This window comes from Microtus ochrogaster, chromosome 18, assembly GCF_000317375.1.
Source record: "Microtus ochrogaster isolate Prairie Vole_2 chromosome 18, MicOch1.0, whole genome shotgun sequence".
NCBI classification, from domain to species: Eukaryota; Metazoa; Chordata; class Mammalia; order Rodentia; family Cricetidae; genus Microtus; species Microtus ochrogaster.
Genome location: NC_022020.1, coordinates 9,744,518 through 9,763,731, shown reverse-complemented (window position 1 = coordinate 9,763,731; position 19,214 = coordinate 9,744,518). Strand labels below are relative to the sequence as shown.

Genomic DNA, 19,214 nt, shown 5'->3' with positions numbered 1-19,214 from the left:
ATAGATAGATAGATAGATAGATAGATAGATAGATAGATAGATAGATAGATAGATAGATAGATGTTAGACAGACAGTGAGAGATCACTTGAATCTTCGTGTTTGGTCATACATGAAGGATACGAAGAAAAGGCAGGAGAGATCACTTCGACAGTAATTTGGAACCCTAATTTTAAGTCTCAAACAGTACTTCCAAATCAACTTAAATATGAGAGGAAAAGAGAGAATTTATTGGAATGACGCTTGAATCTCTCAAGCACAAACTAAACCATCATGAGAGAGATGGAAAGGAATGCGTCTGAATTTCAAACAATGGCCACCAGTGCTGGGCTGTGCTCAATCTACCTGTGTACTCATTATTCACATAGTGTTGACTCAGGAAAGGAAATCTCAGACATGAAGCTGTTGAATATTATATCTCTATTCAGCTTCTTGAGACTAGAGTTTACACCCCCCACCCCTGCTTAATTTCTGATTCAAAAATTTCCTGTGTGATCCAGGCATGGATGTGCTGACTGTGTGTGGTGAATATGACAGGCCCATACTCTCCAGGACGCCTCACCCTAGTGGGGGGGGGTGTGTGGAGGCAGTAGCAGAAAATAAGTACATGAGAAATGCATCTGAGTAGTACTGCCTTGGAAGGAAGCAAATTAGAGCAATGAGTAGATATGTGGCTGGGGCAGGGACTGGGGAGGCAAAACATGAAACAAGTCTAGTTGGACAATGTCAGCAGGATGAGAAATTAAACAGAGGAAGAAGAAAAGTAAAGAAGTAATGGGGACATATTTGACAAACTAGAGGACCTTTAGATAGTGAACAAAGAGGGGGATAAAGTTAAATTTGAGGTAAAGTAAGGAACCAGACTGTACACAAGCTTATGAGGCACTGTAAAAAATAAGAACAACAATAATAAATTCCAGGAATTCTAAATAAATTGGAAGACCATTCTGAGTGGCAGAGGAAAGGAAAAGAACGAGGGATGTGGAGCAACAGGGACTTGTAGTAATTTAGGTGGAATATACTGGTGAGCTTGGATTGGTGGTAATAATCATTCAAGTGTATTTAGGAAATATTGAAGAATGAGGGCCACAAGGGCTTGTAGATGTCATAGATGTAAGAAAGCAAGGGAGACTAAAAATCCCTAGTTTTGAAGTATGACAGAAACCAATTACTAAGAAGATTCCAGAGAATGAGCAGGATAGTCTTTTATATTCCATAGTGTTTTTATTGATTATTTGGGAATTTCACATCATGCACCCAGACCACTCTCACTGCTCAGTCCTCCCAGGTCTATTCCTATACCCTTGTGCTCTCCCTACCCCGAAAAGAAAACAAGTCCAATTTGTGTTTCCCGTATTCTCACTGGAGCATACTGTGGGGTGATGGAGGTGGGTCTTGTATCTTATCCGTTGCTTTCATTGGTTAACTAATAAAGAAAACTGCTTGGCCTGATAGGACATAAAATTAGGTAGGTGGAGTAAACAGAACAGAATGCTGGGAAAAAGAAGCTGAGTCAGTGAGTCGCCATGATTCTCCCACCCAACACAGCTGCAGGTTAAGATCTTCCCTGGTAAGCCACCTTGTGGGCTACACAGATTATTAGAAATGGGTTAGATCAATATGTAAGAGCTAGCCAATAAGAGGCTGGAACTAATGGGCCAGGCAGTGTTTAAAAGAATACAGTTTCTGTGTAATTATTTTGGGGCATAAGCTAGCCAGGCGGCTGGGAGCTGAGGCAGCAGGGAAGCAGCCTGCAGCTCCTACTACAGAGACATAGCCTGCCGCTCCTATTACTACAGTGGGGAGCTGTAATCAGCATCATTAGCACAGTTTTTAAGATTTCTCAAGGTCACTAACAATAGCTACCGCTAAGTGGCTGCTCACTTCAAAGATGCAATGTCTTGACAAAGGAGGGATTTGAGCTGATATTGAAGCACCTAGGTTAATTTTTTTCAAAACATGTATGGTTTTCCATTCCTATTCTTTTTTTTAAAATATTTATTTATTATGTATACAATATTCTGTCTGTATGTAGGCCAGAAGAGGGCACCAGACCTCATTACAGATGGTTATGAGCCACCATGTGGTTGCCGGGAATTGAACTCAGGACTTTTGGAAGAGCAGGCAATGCTCTTAACCACTGAGCCATCTCTCCAGCCCTCCATTCATATTCTTGTGAAGTTAAAAATAAAAAGAGAAACTGGATGCTTGGTTTCCATTTCCAGAACTTCCATTGACCATCCACTTCAATTTCCCATAGAGATTTTTGGTTAACGCAAGACAATTCTTTTTCCAATGCCTGTTTATTTACAGATAATTAATTATTCATGTCTCAGTCAATGATCTTCTTCTCCTATATACTATGACACTTTAGAAAATACCTATGTGGTTCTGTTTTTGTAGTTGTTGTTATTTTAAATTATATGAAATAATAAATAATCATGAGTCTTTAAAAAAAAGATTTCTCCAATGACTTCATGTCTAGGCTGTTACTCTGTGGAGGGTGAGGGTGGGGGTGTCATGGAAGCCTTCTATGTCCCTCCTTCTCAACTGGGAGTCTGCAGTCATGGATACCACTGCAAAATTAACTTCTTTGCCCTTAACTGTCAGCAGGAGCATGGATCAGGGACATCCACATGGTTTCTGGCAACAGCACAGACCATGAAATTCCACATGGTCTCTGGTGTTAGCATGTGCCACAGACCTCAACATGGTCTCTGGTGGCAGTACACACCACAACATCAACACACCCCTCTGCCACAGCAGGAGCCCCAGACACCAGCATAGCCCTTGGTGGGGCGGCAGCACAGGCCAAGGACATCAACATGGCCTACAGGGCAACACGGGCCACGGATACCAATATGGTCCCCAGTGGTGATCCATGCCACAACATTAACATGACTTAAGGCAACAGCACAGATGATGGACATCTGCCTGGCCTTTGGTAGAAAATGGGCCATGGATGTCCACATGATTCCCAGATGCAGCAGGACCATGGACACCAACATGGCCTCACGTGGCTGCACAGACAGTTCACATCAGCATAACTCCTGACAGCAACCAGACTTGCTGACACTAACATGGGTTCAAGCAGTGACATGGATCATGGACATTTTATAACCGTTTTTTGGTGACCTAGGCTCTGTACAACAACACAACCCTCAGCTGTAGAATCACAGATTCAGACATGGCCAAGAAGGGCAGTCTTTAAGAGCTGGGCTGCACAGACTATGGTAAAGTATCTAGAGGTCCTTAGAAAGTTATTAAAATTTAGTTGTCCCCACCTCTAGACCTAAAGATTTGTATTTTTCTATGCTATCAAATTGATAGTAACTGTTTTATTTGGGGATAAAAAGGACAATAGTTCTAGAAAAATAAGGAGGATATAGATAAATTATTGGTAGTATTTGCATATATATTACAAGTACAATTATGTCTATGTACACATATATACATGTATGTAGTTTTACATATAATATAGATATTCATCTATGAATAACATTATATTATATACACACACACACACATATATATGGATATAGGTGTATGTATATACACATGCATACACATAATATTACCTGTATTAATGTGAATTCACATTGAACATGAATCATAATGAATCAAGATGAAGCAAAATCCAAGAAGCATAGACAAGATATGCTGTGGTTGACTATCCCAGCATTTTCCCTTCTTTCTGGCAACCATTGGAGTCAGCCTTTTGCTCTTAACTCAAGTTGTCTACCATGATCTACTTAGTTACAAAGAAACAAAAGATACTAAGCACCTAACATATTCATTTATATGCTTAGGGCCATCTATATGATGGCAAGGAACTGGTTTTCAAAGTTCAGTCCATCGTGATTTTAAAACATTTCACGTCAACTGGGAAAAAGAAAAAGATCCTCTGACTTAAGGATGGTAACTAGCTCAAATCCTGAGGATTTGCCAGGCACATCCTGCATAGCCCTTTGGATCTGCCTCTCTCCCTAAGGACATTTGTAATGCTGACAAGACATCTCTGTCCTTTAGAAATAGCCCTGCAGGTGGTTATCAACCTTACAAAGCAGAACTCTAGAGAGAGAAAGAGAAGGTACCTTGTTTTCCTGGACCAAGGTTCAAAGAACACCTCTGGGCCCTTCCCCAAACATATTTGCCAACTGGTGTGATGTGGGATTTCTTGCAACTTCTTTTCTGTTCCTTCAGGATGGTTTTAATGAACTTTTGTGGATTAATGATCCTCTCCCTTGGAAATCCTTTTTCCATTTGTATAATTTGATTAAATGGCTTAAGTTAAGTATCTACATTCATGTTAATACATAATAGGTTCCAGTGGTGACAGCAAATTGTGAACCATGCAGTTAGTGTCATGTGTTCGAATAGAACCTGGAATTTTATAAAAGAAGATTCTCCACCTGTGTGCTTAATGATTTTTGCTATAAATGCTGTGAGTTTATAATCGGTCTGTTTTGGGCTCGTGGGTGTTCATCACCCGACTCTTCCTAAGTACATCCTGAAACAGCCTTGCTGTGATACCCTGCATGCTTCTGCTTTTCAGGCATTGATCTTACTGCCTAGTTCAATGCTGTATCAGACACATTATGGAAACGATCTTTTACCTGAAAGAGCCAAGAAAAAATTAGTTTTTACCTTCATGAATGCTACAAAAATGTCTTTGTGTCTTCCTCAGAGAGGTATGAGTTTTGGTAAGAGTTTAGAATAGATTTCTTTTGACATTCATTTACAGGAGTTTTTGTTAATGTGAAAATTCTAGATTAGCACCATGAACAACACAGTGTACACAACACAGTGAAATCTGGAAGTATCGACAGGTTGTAGCATCTCTATGTGTGACACTCAGGGTTTCAGTTTCTCCACCTAGAAGTGACAAACACACTGAGGGATCAGATACTTAAACTTCTCTGTGTATGTGTGTGTGAGAGAGTCATAAATTATGTGTTTGTGTGAGTGTGTGGTGCATATGTCTGTGCATGTGTAGGTCAAAGGATCATATGTATATGCGAGTGTATGTGGGGGCCAATATGCATGTGAGTGAGTCTGTGTATGTGTGTATGCAAACGTGTGTGGGTGTATATGAATGTGGGCACATATGGAGGCAAAAGTTTGATGTGTATTTTGAGAAGATATGGAAGTCAGAGGTTATATGTGCATGTGAGTGTGTATGTGCATGTATGTGTATGCATTATGTAGTCAGAAGCTCATGTGTATGTGTGATTGTGTTGGGGATACAGATGGAGGCCAGAGGCTGAGGTGTATTTGTGTGTTACCATGTGTTTATGCATATGTATTGAAGTCGCATGTCTTCTTTAATTACTCTTAATCTTATCTTTTGATAAAGAGTCTTTCACTAAATGTGGAGCTTGAAGATTGGGCTAGACTGCTGGAGATCTGAGCTCAGGGCCCCGTGTTAGTAGAAAGCACTGTGATAAAGGTGGCTAAACCATCTTCCAAGTTCCCTCTTCGGACAGAGAGGTGCCTGAGACACTCATATTTCTACGCTGCGCACACATTACATATCCAGAACTATTTTGGCTCTGAGGTTTGAAAGGCTCACCTCATGGGAAAAATTCCTTTTGACCTGATAGTCTGTACCAATACTTAGTTTTGCCAATTTTGACTTGACAAAGGGGAAACTCTATCAAAACTCCATTAACACAAATAACAGTCATTAAACAACCTTAAGATAATTCCAATTTGTAACAAATTCTGCTTTTCTAAAATGTTAAAATTAAATATCCTTTGAAAAATATTAAAATAATGATAAAATTAGTACACGACATATATAACATATACATGATTTAAAAAAATAGTTCTTTAATGAAACTGAATGGCTAGCTGACAGAAACATATTTTAAAGAAGTGTACTGTTAAGATTTGTACACATGTGAAATGAATACATTTATTTGTGTAAATTCATCTCTGTAGACTTCTGTTACTTCTGCACTAAAACTTTTGTTCCAGCTGATCAACAATGAGCTGAAGCTGAGCAGCCGGAGTTCCTGAGCGGCTTTGAACCAGCACACGGCTGCATTTCACAGTTCACCCCTCTTCCTAAGTCACTACTTAGCTACCCTCCACCAGCTCCCCAGCCTGTGAGCTTCAGGTAAAGCTCCCTTCCACCACATGTGGGTTTGTTGCTAATGCTGAGTGCGGGCTGGTCTTAGAGTGGGAGAAAGTGAAGTACACCATTATCACGAAGGCCAACTACAGACTCATGGGAGGCAGGGAAAGCCTTGAAAGCTGTCTAACTGACTATGGGGTGAGGTGGGATGTGGATTAAAGCAGGGGAGCTCACTAGAGACAGCCCAAGCTCCTTCCCAACTAAATGCTTCAACTTTTTTTCTTACATTTATCTACTGTGAGTGTGTTTGCATACACGAGTTCCCTGGTGCACGTGTGGAGGCCAAAGGTCAACTTTCAGCATTTCCAACCTGCCACCATATATATCCTGTGGGTGAATCAGGTAGTCAGGCATGGCAGCAGCCTCTTTTTCTACTGAGTCATCTTGACTATCCTTGAATTATTATTTAAGTTCCTGGGTGCTGTCTACAAGATGGCTGCTTCTGTCTGTTTCCTAAATAGGATTTTCCTTAGTAGGAACATGAACAATAATAGTTCTAAATTTTTTATTTGCCATCTTTGTTAAACTTCACCAGGCACTAAAGGTAGAAAAGCAACTAGGAGAATATCATTAAATTAGGTCATTCAGAATTTATTCATAAAAAAAGACTACCTCTAGATCAAAATTAGTCACAGAATCACAAAAATGAGAACAAAAGTATTTGAAACTTATGTCACTGAAAATAAAGTAGCTATTCACCGAAACAAGCGCGTCCAAACACGGAAAAGACGCCTTCTCCTGTCGTGTATAAGCTGACAGGCAGTCATCAGTGACAGAGCATGTCATCAGTGTTTATTAAAGTAAAAAGCTGAGCCGCCTGAAAGAGGCTGTGTAGCTGAGAGCACTTTCCGCTCTTCAGGAGACCAAATCCATCCCCAGCACCACAGTGGGCATCTCCCAACCCTCCAGAAGGCCAGCTCTGATGCCTCTGCCCTTGCTGACACCAGCACGCATGTGCACAAACACAGTTGCACAGAACTAAAGAGTAAAGGTAAAGAAAGAAACCCCTTTAAACATCAGTTCGCTAACTGTGGCCTATAAAAACAGGAAGGCGTTTCATGTATTTCACTACTCAAGGTGGTAAAATAATTCAAAATAAAAATTTAAAATAATGAGGAATTGTCTAGAAATAGTTTTGCTGTAGAATTAAATAGCTTTGCTTTCTGATAATATAGAACATATATTATGCTTTATTATCCTATGTTTTTGATCACTGGGTTTCTAAATCTGTCATGAGTAATTTTTTCCTTAGATGGAACTGAACCCTGATTGCACCTGACTAGGATGCTCTTTCTCTCAACACTGAGTGTGTAGGTGTGTAGGTATCGACTAGGAAGATGCGATTTCTGGGGTTCTATCCAGTTTGAGGCCAAATCTTAATTATAAAACTTACTCTGTATTGGAAAATTTCTAATAGCTGTATCTTATTTTATTTTTTCGCTTTATTTATTTATTTATAATTTTTCAAAACAGGGTTTCTCTGTGTAACTAACCTGACTTTGTAGACGAAACTGACTTTGTAGATTAAACTGGCCACAAACTCACAGAGATCTGCCGGCCTCTGCTTCCAGAGTGCTGGAATTAAAGACATGAAGCACACCACCACTGCCTGGCTTATTTGTTTGTTTGTTTGCTTGTTTATTAGTTTATTTATTAACATCCCAACCACAGTTTCTCCTCCCTCTTCTCCTCACAGCCATTCCCCCTCATCTTCTCTCTGCTCCAACCCCAATTCTCTCCTCCACTTCTATTCAGAAAAGGGCAGGCCTCTCATGAATATCAACAAAACGTGGCATATTAAGTTGCAGTAAGACTAAGCAACTCAGTGGAGGAAGTTGCTCATCTCTGGAGATCAAGTAACATAGGAAGGCAGGAAAAAGTCTGCTCAAAGACACATCCCAGCGGCACAGCTTTCTCCCACCAGGGTTCGGTTTTTTGTGATCTTTTTCCTTTTTACCCTTTTAGCTACCTTGTCAAGTTTTTTAAAGCTACTTCTTTTGTTTCTTCTTTTATATCTTGCTTTTTTTTCTTCCTTCCCTCCTTCCTTCCTTCCTCCTTCCTTTTTTCTTTCTTTCTTGTTTGTTAATTTATTTATGAGATTATAATTACCTACATTTCTCTGTTTTCTCCCTCCCAACTCTCTCATATGCCCTCCTTCAAATTTATGATGTCTTTTTTTTGCTAATTGTTATTGCATGCAAATATGCATACACACACATTCCTAAATATAACCTGCTGAGTCCATATATTTCTTGCTTGTGTATTTTCAGGGTTGACCTTTTGGCACTGGATCACCAATTGGTGTGCTCATCCCTGAGGAGGACCACCTCTCTCACTACCAGCTTTTCTCAATTACCTACAGCTCTTTGTATAGGACTGAAACCTCATGGCCTTTTCGCCATCCACTTTGAAAGCCCCACTACTTAAATGCTCCTCCAGCATACAGCAGTGCTACAGGCTGGCAAACAAACCTCTAATCACAGTTGTTCAAGATGTGACATTTCAGAAGATCAAATAATTGACACATTAAGAAGTTGATAACCAGACACACACACACACACACACACACATTCAATGCCCAATGGCTGTTATTATCCTACAGAAATAACTGCTATTATTATCATAAAATTAAGGAATGACTATGACTCATGACTTACACATAATTCCTAAAAGTAGCATTTAGGAAAAAGCTAGGAGACTTTTGGTAATATTTGGTCAGTATTTTATTAGATCTTTGTACTATCACTCAATAAAATAAAATGGCAAAACAGAAGATGGGATTGATTATTTCTGTCTGGGATTTTGAAGAATAAAAGAACCTATAGAAATTCATCCTTTACCAAACAGAAAGGGAAAAGTTCCTCTGTCAACATGGATTAATAATCCCTTAAGACATGCACCAGTCATTGTGGTCATGAAATACTTTTTAAATGTCAGGTTCAGAAAGCTGATCAAACCCCTTGATTTTATAAATGAGAACACAGAATCAGAGAGATTAAGTAGTCTTGCCAGAGCTGCCCAACTGGCTTGGAAAAAACAGTGTGTCATTATTTACTAGGAACATTTTATCACTACCTGAGTGACTTCCAATAAATTTTTCACCCTCTCTGAGCCTCACTGTCCTCATTGGTATAATGAGTACAATCTAACAATATGACCATTGGGAAGATTAATAATCTATTGCATGGGTAACATCCAGGTACTTAACACAGCCTCTGGTCCTCTTTAGACCCAGGAGGAAAAGAAAAATGAGCCCTGACAAATGGGGAAATGACCGAGGCCACAAGGAACCCAAGAGCTGTTAGCAGAAGATAAGGGATGGATGGAGTTGTTCTTGCAGCTTCAGAAGCTTGGGTTCCCTCTGAAACTAGACCGTTTGGAACCTAATGAATATTTATTGAGCATTTAGTATTAGGTACTAGGTATTATATTAAGTGTTGGCTTCACCAGAGTGAATAGTACAAGCTCTGTTGAGGGAAAGAGCTGGCCAATGTACAAGTTAGTAAGAAAATTGGACAATGTGCTAAATTTTGATTATTGTTACTGGTGGCAAAAGCAGAGAAAAGTGGCAAGGAGGCAGGCCATAGTGTGTGGAGGAGGGTGTGATGAGCGTTAAATAAGATGGTCTGGGAGCAGAAGAGTCTCAAGCAAAGCACATTAGAAGCATTTTTACAGTGTAGGAAAAGCTTCCCTTTCAGAATATGACATTCCCCAGCTTCACATGTATTTGGAGATTCAGCTCTCGTAGCTCTATCTTATAATATCAAGTCACAATTGAAGATTTTATTAAGTACATACAGAGAAAAATACATGAACTTTTGATAACATGTCCTAGGAGAAAATTCCATGGCAGTGAGGCTATGCTTTATTTGATATATCCAAAATATACATTAGTATTTTCTTAAGTACATTGCAATGATCCCTCATAACTTATTGATAGTATTTATCTTATTGAGACAAGATAGAGATTTTTAACTTAAAAAGATTCTTTCTTGTCTTCTCACATCTTTGTATCAGAAACATGTCATGCAGTGACAGATGGAACTATTGTAGGAGAAATTTATAAAGGATCTGAACTAGAAACTGTTCTGACAGGCCAGCACAAAGGCCAAAGTTGTCAATGCAAATGTCATTCAAAAATAAATGTGAATTCTTCCTTTGGTGCTTTCATAAATAAAAGAATTGCACAGGAGAGGTCTCTCCTAGACAGAAGCTCATGCAAAGTGCCTGGGAGGTGTAACAACCATCAGCTCCAGGTGAGCTGAGAGTGTGCTGTACTTTGTCAAGAACGTGTGGTCTTCTACATTCATTACTGTGCTGTGGTGTTAGCAGAGGGGACCCAAGTTCCATTGCAGTCAACATTGGGTGAAATCTGGTGCACAAATGAGCTGAAACTCACGGATGGGTCTTGCTTTTCTCTGCCACAGTGCCAGTCATTTAGCTTGTGCATTTACTTGCTCAATGTCTGCTCCTCCTATAGGTCTGTATGTTCCCTGAGGTCAGGAACTGTAGCTTTATTGTTTAACACTTTATCTCCTGAATCCTGAAGAAGTACTCATGAAAATAATGTATTTTATTATTCAGAGTCTTGTCAATTTTAGCAACCTCACTTGTTTTTTTGTATATTTATAATTACAATGTTCATATGTACTAAATATAAAGTCAAAGCCCTTTAGAGGCAGAAATTGGTTTATTCAACTTCATTTACAACTATTTGAGTGGGGTAGAAGAGATTGCAGGAAGATTAAAAAAATTGTCAGACCTAGTATGGAGCAGGAGTTAAAAATATGAGCCAGGCATTTCACCAAAAAGCCTGTAAGGGACTCAGAAGAAAATTATACGTAAAATGTTTGAAAGAAATAGGTTCATTACACTAAAAGCAAGGAAGTAATTTTCAACAGAGATGACATGATAATTTGGGTTAAAGTTTAGAGTAGTTTTCATGTGAAATGGAAAGTACCGAATTTAATGACTTTAGCTCAGGAAGTCCTTTCTACATGGTGAGAGCCTACACCCTGTTCACCTGGTGCTGAGCAGTTTCTCATGCTGCAGTGCACTTGTGGTATCCTCTTTAACTAACAAAAAAGTTCTAATTTGGATGATGAGTTATTGTATTGTCTCTAAGTGGCATAAAATATCTTAAATTATTACTTGACATCTTTAAAAATGTAATGTCTCCTCTTAAGTTGCTAATACCAAATGTCCTGAAAGAAATATTAAAAAATAGTTTATTGGGCTTACAATTTGAGGTTACAGTCCATCATGGCAAGGAAGTCAAGGCATAAACTTAATGCAACTAGTCACATCACATCTACAGTCAAGAGCATGCATGCTTGCCTTACTTAGCCTCCTCACTACACTTACACAGTCAAGGACCCAAACCTAGGGAATTGTTCTGCCTTCAATTTGTAGAAAGAGCAGCGGGCTGTGTTCCCACCTGGCTCGCAGCTAGCTTTACCCAAAATAATTACATGGAAACTGTATTCATTTAAACACTGCCTGACCCATTAGTTCTATCCTCTTATTGGCTAATTCTCACATCTTGACTAACCCATATCTAATAATCTGTATGCCACCACAAAGTTGTGGTTTACTGGCATGAGTCTAGCCAGCGTCCATCTTGGGAATGGTAATCATAGTGTCTGCCTGACTCTACTTCTTTCTCCCAGCATTCTGTTCTGTCTACTCCACCTATCTAAGCTGCTGTCCTATCAAAGGCCAAGGCAGTCTCTTTATTTCACCAATGAAAGCAACACATAGACAGAAGACCCACCTATATCATCAATTAATGCAATTAAGGCAATCCTCCCCAAACACATACACAGGCCAATATGATGTAGACATTCTTTTAACAAGACTTTCTTCACAGGTGACTCTATTTTGTGTCAGGCTGATAACTAAAATTAACTATCACAGTTATTACACCATATTATATCCCGGTTATTATGCACTGGGAAGAGCATAGATGGGCTCCTGGGAATTCTGTCTTTTAGTGTCAGAGCTAGAACTTGAGCCTGATAGCCTAGTTCAAACTCTTTCACCTTCTGATTGTTCTGGAAGGTAATTTGATTTTCTCAGCTTTGTTGCAGTTCAGGGTTTAGAAATAAAAGATTTTCATAGGAAATAGCCTATGTAATGCAGTTTCTATGCAAACTGACTGAACAAATGAGTAGTATGGTTAGTCGGAAATAATCTGACCCCTAGGAAGTGCCCAAGCACAAGACTAACATGACAGTTTGGATTTAAGGATGCTCAATCTCATCATATGGGAACTAAATAGCACACATGATTCTCAGCTGTGGTTAGGAAGAAAAGCTGGGAAAGAGGTCAAAGATGTATAGCATAGGTGATTGTGGAAGGAGGCCAGTTAACTATAGAAAACACTGGCCTGCCTGGTAAGGATTTTAGCTTTCTTTTCAATTATAAATTCAATCCTTGCACTTCTACATGGATTGGTCTTACTACACTCTCATATGCTAACCTGCCCTTCAACTAATAAGAAGTAGGGTTCAGCCTCCAGGGAACAAAGACTTCTAACTAATTAGATTTGACACCATTATTCCTCTTTCGTTTTAATTTATGCTAATTTTGGCTTTCCATTTATAGTTGTGATTTAGTATGACTTTTTAGGGTTTTTTTTTAATACTTTGTTGTTTTTAATTGAACTATACATTCATTCTCATTCCCCTTTCTTCCTCCCCTCTTCCTTTTCACCTCTCCCAATGCCTTCCATGCTGCTCCCAATTTACTCAGGGTATCTTGTCTTTTACTCCTTCCTAAGTGGATCCATGTATTTCTCTCTTAGGGTCTTTTTTTGTTGTCTAGGTTTTCTGGGGTTGTGACTGTAGGCTGGTTATGCTTTACTTTATATCTAATAGCCACTTATAAATGAGTACACATTTTATTTGTCTTTCTGTGTCTGGGTTTCCTCACTCAGTATGTTTTTTTTTCCATTTATTTGCCTGAAAATGTCATGTCATCATTTTTCACTGCTGAGAAGTATTTCACTGTGCCAATGTACCACATTTTCCTTATGCATTATTCAATTGAGGGGTATGGTAGGTTTTTTTCTAGGTTCTGGCTATTATGAATGATGCTGCAATGAACATGGTGGAGCAAATGTACTTGCGGTATGATTGAGAATCCTTTGGTTATATGCCTAAATGTGGTATTGCTGGGTCTTGAAGTAGATTGATTTCTAATTTTCTGAAAAAATCACCATACTGATTTCCAAAGCAGCTGTACAAGTTTGCACTCCTACCAGCAATGGGGGTGTACTCCCTTTACTCCACATCCTTTCCAGCATAAGCTGTCATCAGTGTTTTTGATTTTGGTCATTCTGACAGATGTAAGATGGTATCTTAGATTTGTTTTGATTTACGTTTGCCTGATGGCTAAGGATGTTCAGCATTTCCTTATATCTCTTTTGGCCATTTGAGATTCCTATGTTAAGAGTTCTCTGTTTAGATCTGTACCCCAACTTTTATTGGATTATTCGTTCATTTTATGTCTAGATTTCTGAGTTCTTTGTTTATTTTAGAGATCAGTCCTCTGTCAGATGTGGGGTTGGTGAAGGTCTTTTCCCAATCTGCGGGCTACTGTTTTGTCTTGTTGACCATGTCCTTTAATTTACAGAAGCTTCTAAGTTTCAGGAGGTTCTATTTACTAATTATTGTTCTCAGTGTCTGGAGTTATATCTAGGAAGTGATCTCTTGTGCTCATACATTAAGGATACTCCCTATTTTGAGGTTCAGTGTGGCTTTATGTTGAAGTCTTTGATCTGTTTGGACTTGAGTTTTGTGCATGGTGATAGATATAGATCTATTTTCATTCTTCTACATGGCAATAACCAGTTATGCCAAAGCTTCTTTGTCAAAAATCAGGTGTTCATAGGTGTGTGGGTTGATATTTGGGTTTTCAATTATATTCCATTGGTTCTCCTTCTGTTTTTAAGCCAATATCAAGCTTTTTTCATTACTGTAGCTCTATAGTAATTTTACAGCAGGGACAGTGATGCTTCCATAAGTTAGTTTATTGTACAGGATTATTTTGGCTATCCTGGGTTTTTTTTATTTTCCATACAAAGTTGAATATTGTTCTTTCAAGGTCTGTGAAGAATTTTCTGGGATTTTGATGAGAATTGCATTGAAACTATAGATTGCTTTTGGTAAGATTGCCATTTTTACTATGCTAATCCTACCTACCCATGGTGGCCATAACTTCTAAGAAATGTGTGATTACTGAGTCAGCCTTTTCCAAGCTCAAGGCAGTTGCCCATTGAAAACCTAAATATGTCTCTATGGTGTGGTACACATTTTTTAATTTTCCAAATTCTGTAAAGTAGAACACATCCATCTGCCAGATCTCATTCCTTTGAGTACTCTTTGGGTTACTCACTGTAGGCAATGGTCTTTGGTTATATAAAAAGAGCAAGTAGGACATCTCTTGATCATCTCCTTAGCTTTCCACCTAGTAGGAAACTCTTTCTTTAAACCTTTGCTATTGACATGATGGTTTTTTTATGAAATTCTGAGATCTGCAACACACTTCCAATCAATAATTGATCAATTTCTTCATTACTTTGTGCTAGAGGACCTGGCAGACCCATATGGGATCAGATGTGTGTTATGTATATAGGACAAAGCCTATTCCTGATTATGTCTTGTTCCTGAATAAATAATGAAGTCAATTTTGTATTATCTGGTATAAATTCGCAGTTTCAATATGCAAGACAACTCTTTCTGCATATTGTGAACAAGTGACTATATTGAGAGGTTCTTTAAAATCCCTTAGTACCATAAGGATAGCATATAATTCTGCCTTCTGGACAGAATTATAAGGGCCTTGTTCCACCATACTTAATTCTTCTGATTTGTAGCCTGCCTTCCCTGATTTATTTGCATCAGTATAAAATGTATGGCCTCCAGTTATTGGAGCATCACGTAGTTCGGGGAAGAATCCAGGAAGTTCCCTTTATAAGGTTAAGTCTATTGCTTATAAGGTTAAGTCTTCTGGGATAACTGCTATTAATTTCTACTAAAAAATTAACCTAAGCCCTTTGCCATGATTCATTGTCTTCCCATAATTTCCTTATTTTATCAGTAGTAAATGACAGTATAATCTCTGCTGGGCCTATACCTGCTAATTAATGAAGTCTCAATTTGCCTTTTATAATTAATTCATGGACTTTTTTCACATAAGTTTTTAATTTTTTTACTTGGTTTATGTGGTTAAAAGATCCATTCTAAGATAATATCATTCCTCTGCATTAAAATTCCCATAGGAGAAATTCTGGAAGGCAATATGACTAAAATACAATTAAGATTTGGATTAATCCTATACACATATGCCTCCTGTGATTTCTCCTCAACAATTGTCAATTCCTTTTCTGCTTTAGCTGTTAGTTCTCTGCGATTATTTAAGTCTTTACACCATCTAAGGTTTTATTTAAATGAATTATTGACTAGGTGTTATTTCAACAGCCAGTTGTAGACTAGAAATGTTTCCTAATAATCTTTGAAAGTCATTATGTGTCTGCAACCAGTCTCTCCTAATTTGTGCCTTTTGTGTACTAATTTTCTGTAAACCTATTCTGTTAGGTAATTAACAGAATCTCCTCTTTGAATCTTTTCAGGAGCAATTTATAATTCCCATTTAGGCAAAACTTTCTTTACTTCTTCAAACATTATTTCTCAAGTATATGCATTTGAATCAGATAACAAAATGTCATCCATGTAATAGTAAATTATAGACATAGAAAATTTCTTACATATTATTTCCAATGGGTGACTGACAAAGTATTGGCACAGAGTGGGGCTATTGAGCATTCCCCATGGGAGAATAGTCCATTGATATCTCCTAGTAGGCTGAGAAGTATAAGTAGGCACTGTGAAGGCAAATTTTTCTCTATTCTTTTCTTGTAAAGGCACAGTGAAGAAACAATCCTTTAAATCAATAACTATGAGAGGCCATTCCTTTGGTAATAGAGAAGGCAGAGGAATTCCAGATTGTAGAGTGCACATAGGTTGAATAACTTTGTTGATAGCTCTAAGATCTGTCACTATTCTCCATTTTCCAGATTTATTTAAACAACAAATACAGGAGAGTTCTAAGAGATTGTAAATTCTTCAATATGTCAAGCATCTAGTTGCTCTTGTATGAGTTCTTCAAAAGCCTGCAGTATTTTTTCTGTTAGAGCCCACTGTTTAACCCATATTGGCTTCTCAGTTAACCATTTTAAAGACAGAGCCATTGGTACCTCTTTGTCAATTGCTTCGTGTTCTTGTTCAGCCTGAATGACTGACAAACTTTGTCTACAATGTCTTCTAATATATTTCCCAGAAACATAAGTTTTGGGGGGTTCAGGAACGTTAATCTGGGTATTCCATTGCTGTGATAGGTCACAACCCCAAATATTCACTGCAATATTAGTTACAAATGGCCTCAGTCTTCTTCTCCACCCTCTTGGCCTTATGCATTCAACCCATCTCATGCTTTGTTTCACTAGGAACTGAACACCTACCTCTTGAAGAGGCCAACTCAGATGCCAAGACTCTGGAGTAATGATATTTACATCTACACCCTTGTCTAGTAAGCCTTCAATAAAAATGCCATTTATACACATTCTTAGCTTTGGTCTTTGATCATTTATAAAAGTCTGCCAGCATATACTTTTCCTATGTTCTATTGGAGTGTTTGATTGGTCCTCTACATCTATTCCATCATCCAGACCAGTATGGTCTTTTATAGAAGGCTCTGGATTTTTAAATTTTCAAGGTAAGACATTTTCTCAACAGTAACTGTGAATGATTGAACCACATTCATTATGGTGGCCTGTGAGATGCCCTCCAAGAAGTTTCCTGATGGTATTGGGTTGCCTTGTCTGTCTTTTGTTGATCTACATTCATGGGTAAAATGTTAGCCTTTACCACACCTCCTGAAGGCTGAGTCCTCCTATCCTTTCCATTCCCAGAGCAGACATTATTCCTAGAAATTCCTTGTCTACAATCCCTTCTCATATTTCCTATTCTACCACAATTAAAACATTTGGTATTTTGATGTTTTCTTATACCATTGGAAATTTTTTCTCCTACCCAAGCTTCAGTATTATGGTCAAGTGTCTCAATATTTATTGTATGTAAGATCCATTAATCCATTGATACTGATCTCACTTTAAAGGCCCAAGGATCTTTTTGCATTCTAAGTTGGCATTCTCAAAAGCCAAAGATTCAGTTAGTATGCATCTAATTTCTGGGTCTGTTACCCCTTTGTAAAACAAAGGTTTTACAAAGATAATCTTAGTTAATCTTTGTAAGAAGTCAGTAAAAGGTTCTCTCTGACCCCGTTTAAACCTAATATATGATCAACTATCTTTTCTGGTTCCAGAATCCTGTCCGAAGCATTTAAAGGAGCTGTGCTACATAGGGACAAGGTGTGTTCATTATAAAAAGCTGAAAATTAAAGATCCTGAAGATTAAAGTCTCTCGCCCAAAATTTGATCTTGGGAAATCTCAAGTCCTTTCACTTTTCCCTGTTGCTCTAAAAATTTTTGCCTCTTCCCTGCAGTAGCACCTCCAAAACAAATGTGTTCCATTTTCTAGGACTGTTGAAATTAACTGAATCCAAACTTGTGGCTTTGCTTTGTTGCTTGAAGCCCACATTTTGACCATTTCCCTAACGAAGGATGAATGTATTCCATAAGATACAATTGTTTGTTTAATTTCCTTTAGATCAGTCATACATATGGACTCCTATGTATATTCTTTAACTACCTTAGGGTATTTGGTGTCAGATACTCTTTCTGATGATATCACTGGAAAACAAGTATAACCCTGGGTAAGCTATCCTGGAGTTTGGTATGTACTGATGAGGCTAAATTTTATCTTTGTAAGTTTTGTCCCTGGTCATAAATTCCTCAATCTTTTCAAATCATTTTACCACTGCCTTTTGTACAGTCTCTATCTCCTGTCCAATGTTCTGTTCTAATGTCCTCATTGAGGATTTCAAGGTGTGAAGTCTGTCCAGTAGAGATAATGTCTTCATCCTTGAACATAATCTTCATAAGATGCATATTACCTTCCTGGAGAGACATTCTATCAGTCAATCTATCATGACACTTCAACAGAGTCTGATTAATACATTCAACAGTACGAATTCTCTCAGGCAATGTCTCAGCACCCTCTGTCATTGACTGTGTTTTGTTTGTCAAATTGGTGGTATCCTTCACTGGAATTCTGAATTATCCTTTTAATTGATCATTATCAGTCTGTAAAGATTGTATTATTTCTAAAATCATGTTTTTAAGGATAAAATATGAAGGAAAAAGATAATCCTCATAATCAAATAGTTGAGTGTAGGAAGGAAATCATATAAAACCTTGCATAACATCATATATGATGTAAGTGAAAAGACTATTGAATTCCTGGATGGTTAAATTGTCCATCATTTTCCCTTATAAATTATAAATTTATAATTTATACTTTAAATTATAAATCTTACCTGTGGTTTTGAACTGGAGTGGGTGCAATAAGCATTACCTGCCAGTAGGTGTCACGGTGCCCTTGGAGCCGCATGGCAAATTTGAATCTGATTTTAGTGTTCAATGCTTAAAGATATGCTCAGATTAAAAACGGTGATTTGGTGTAAATCACAGACTGTTTGCTTCATGGAGGTCCCTGACTCGTCGGCAGCCACACAAGCATGAGAATAGAAAGGTAGCAATGCTGAACAAAGGTATCTGGGGAAGCCCCAGGGGAGCCTGCACCTAGCATGATTTCCACAGTGAGGAAAAAACTGGAACCAGAGCAACGCCAAGTCCTCAGGCACCTTGAACCTCTGAGACTACGTGGCTCTGAGGTGTTTAATGAGGAAATATGAAGGACCTCAGCTAGAGGCTATTCAGGGCCGCTGCATGGGAATTCTACACCCAAAAAGAACAGTGATGTGGAGCCTGACTGTTGCTTGCCAGAGCCACCAGAGACTCTAGTCCCACGAATCGGGCGTTACCTGTAGAAATTAACTCGATTCCAGAAATAACCAGGCTAGCTAAAGGATAAAACACTTATATTTTGATTTATG

General features: G+C 38.3%; 1 pseudogene; it reads right to left on the bottom strand.

Annotated features, from left to right (window-relative positions):
* The window catches only part of LOC101994201, a 42,732-nt pseudogene extending 24,023 nt beyond the window's left edge, over positions 1 to 18,709 (bottom strand).
* Positions 18,710 to 19,214: the final 505 nt, after the last annotated feature.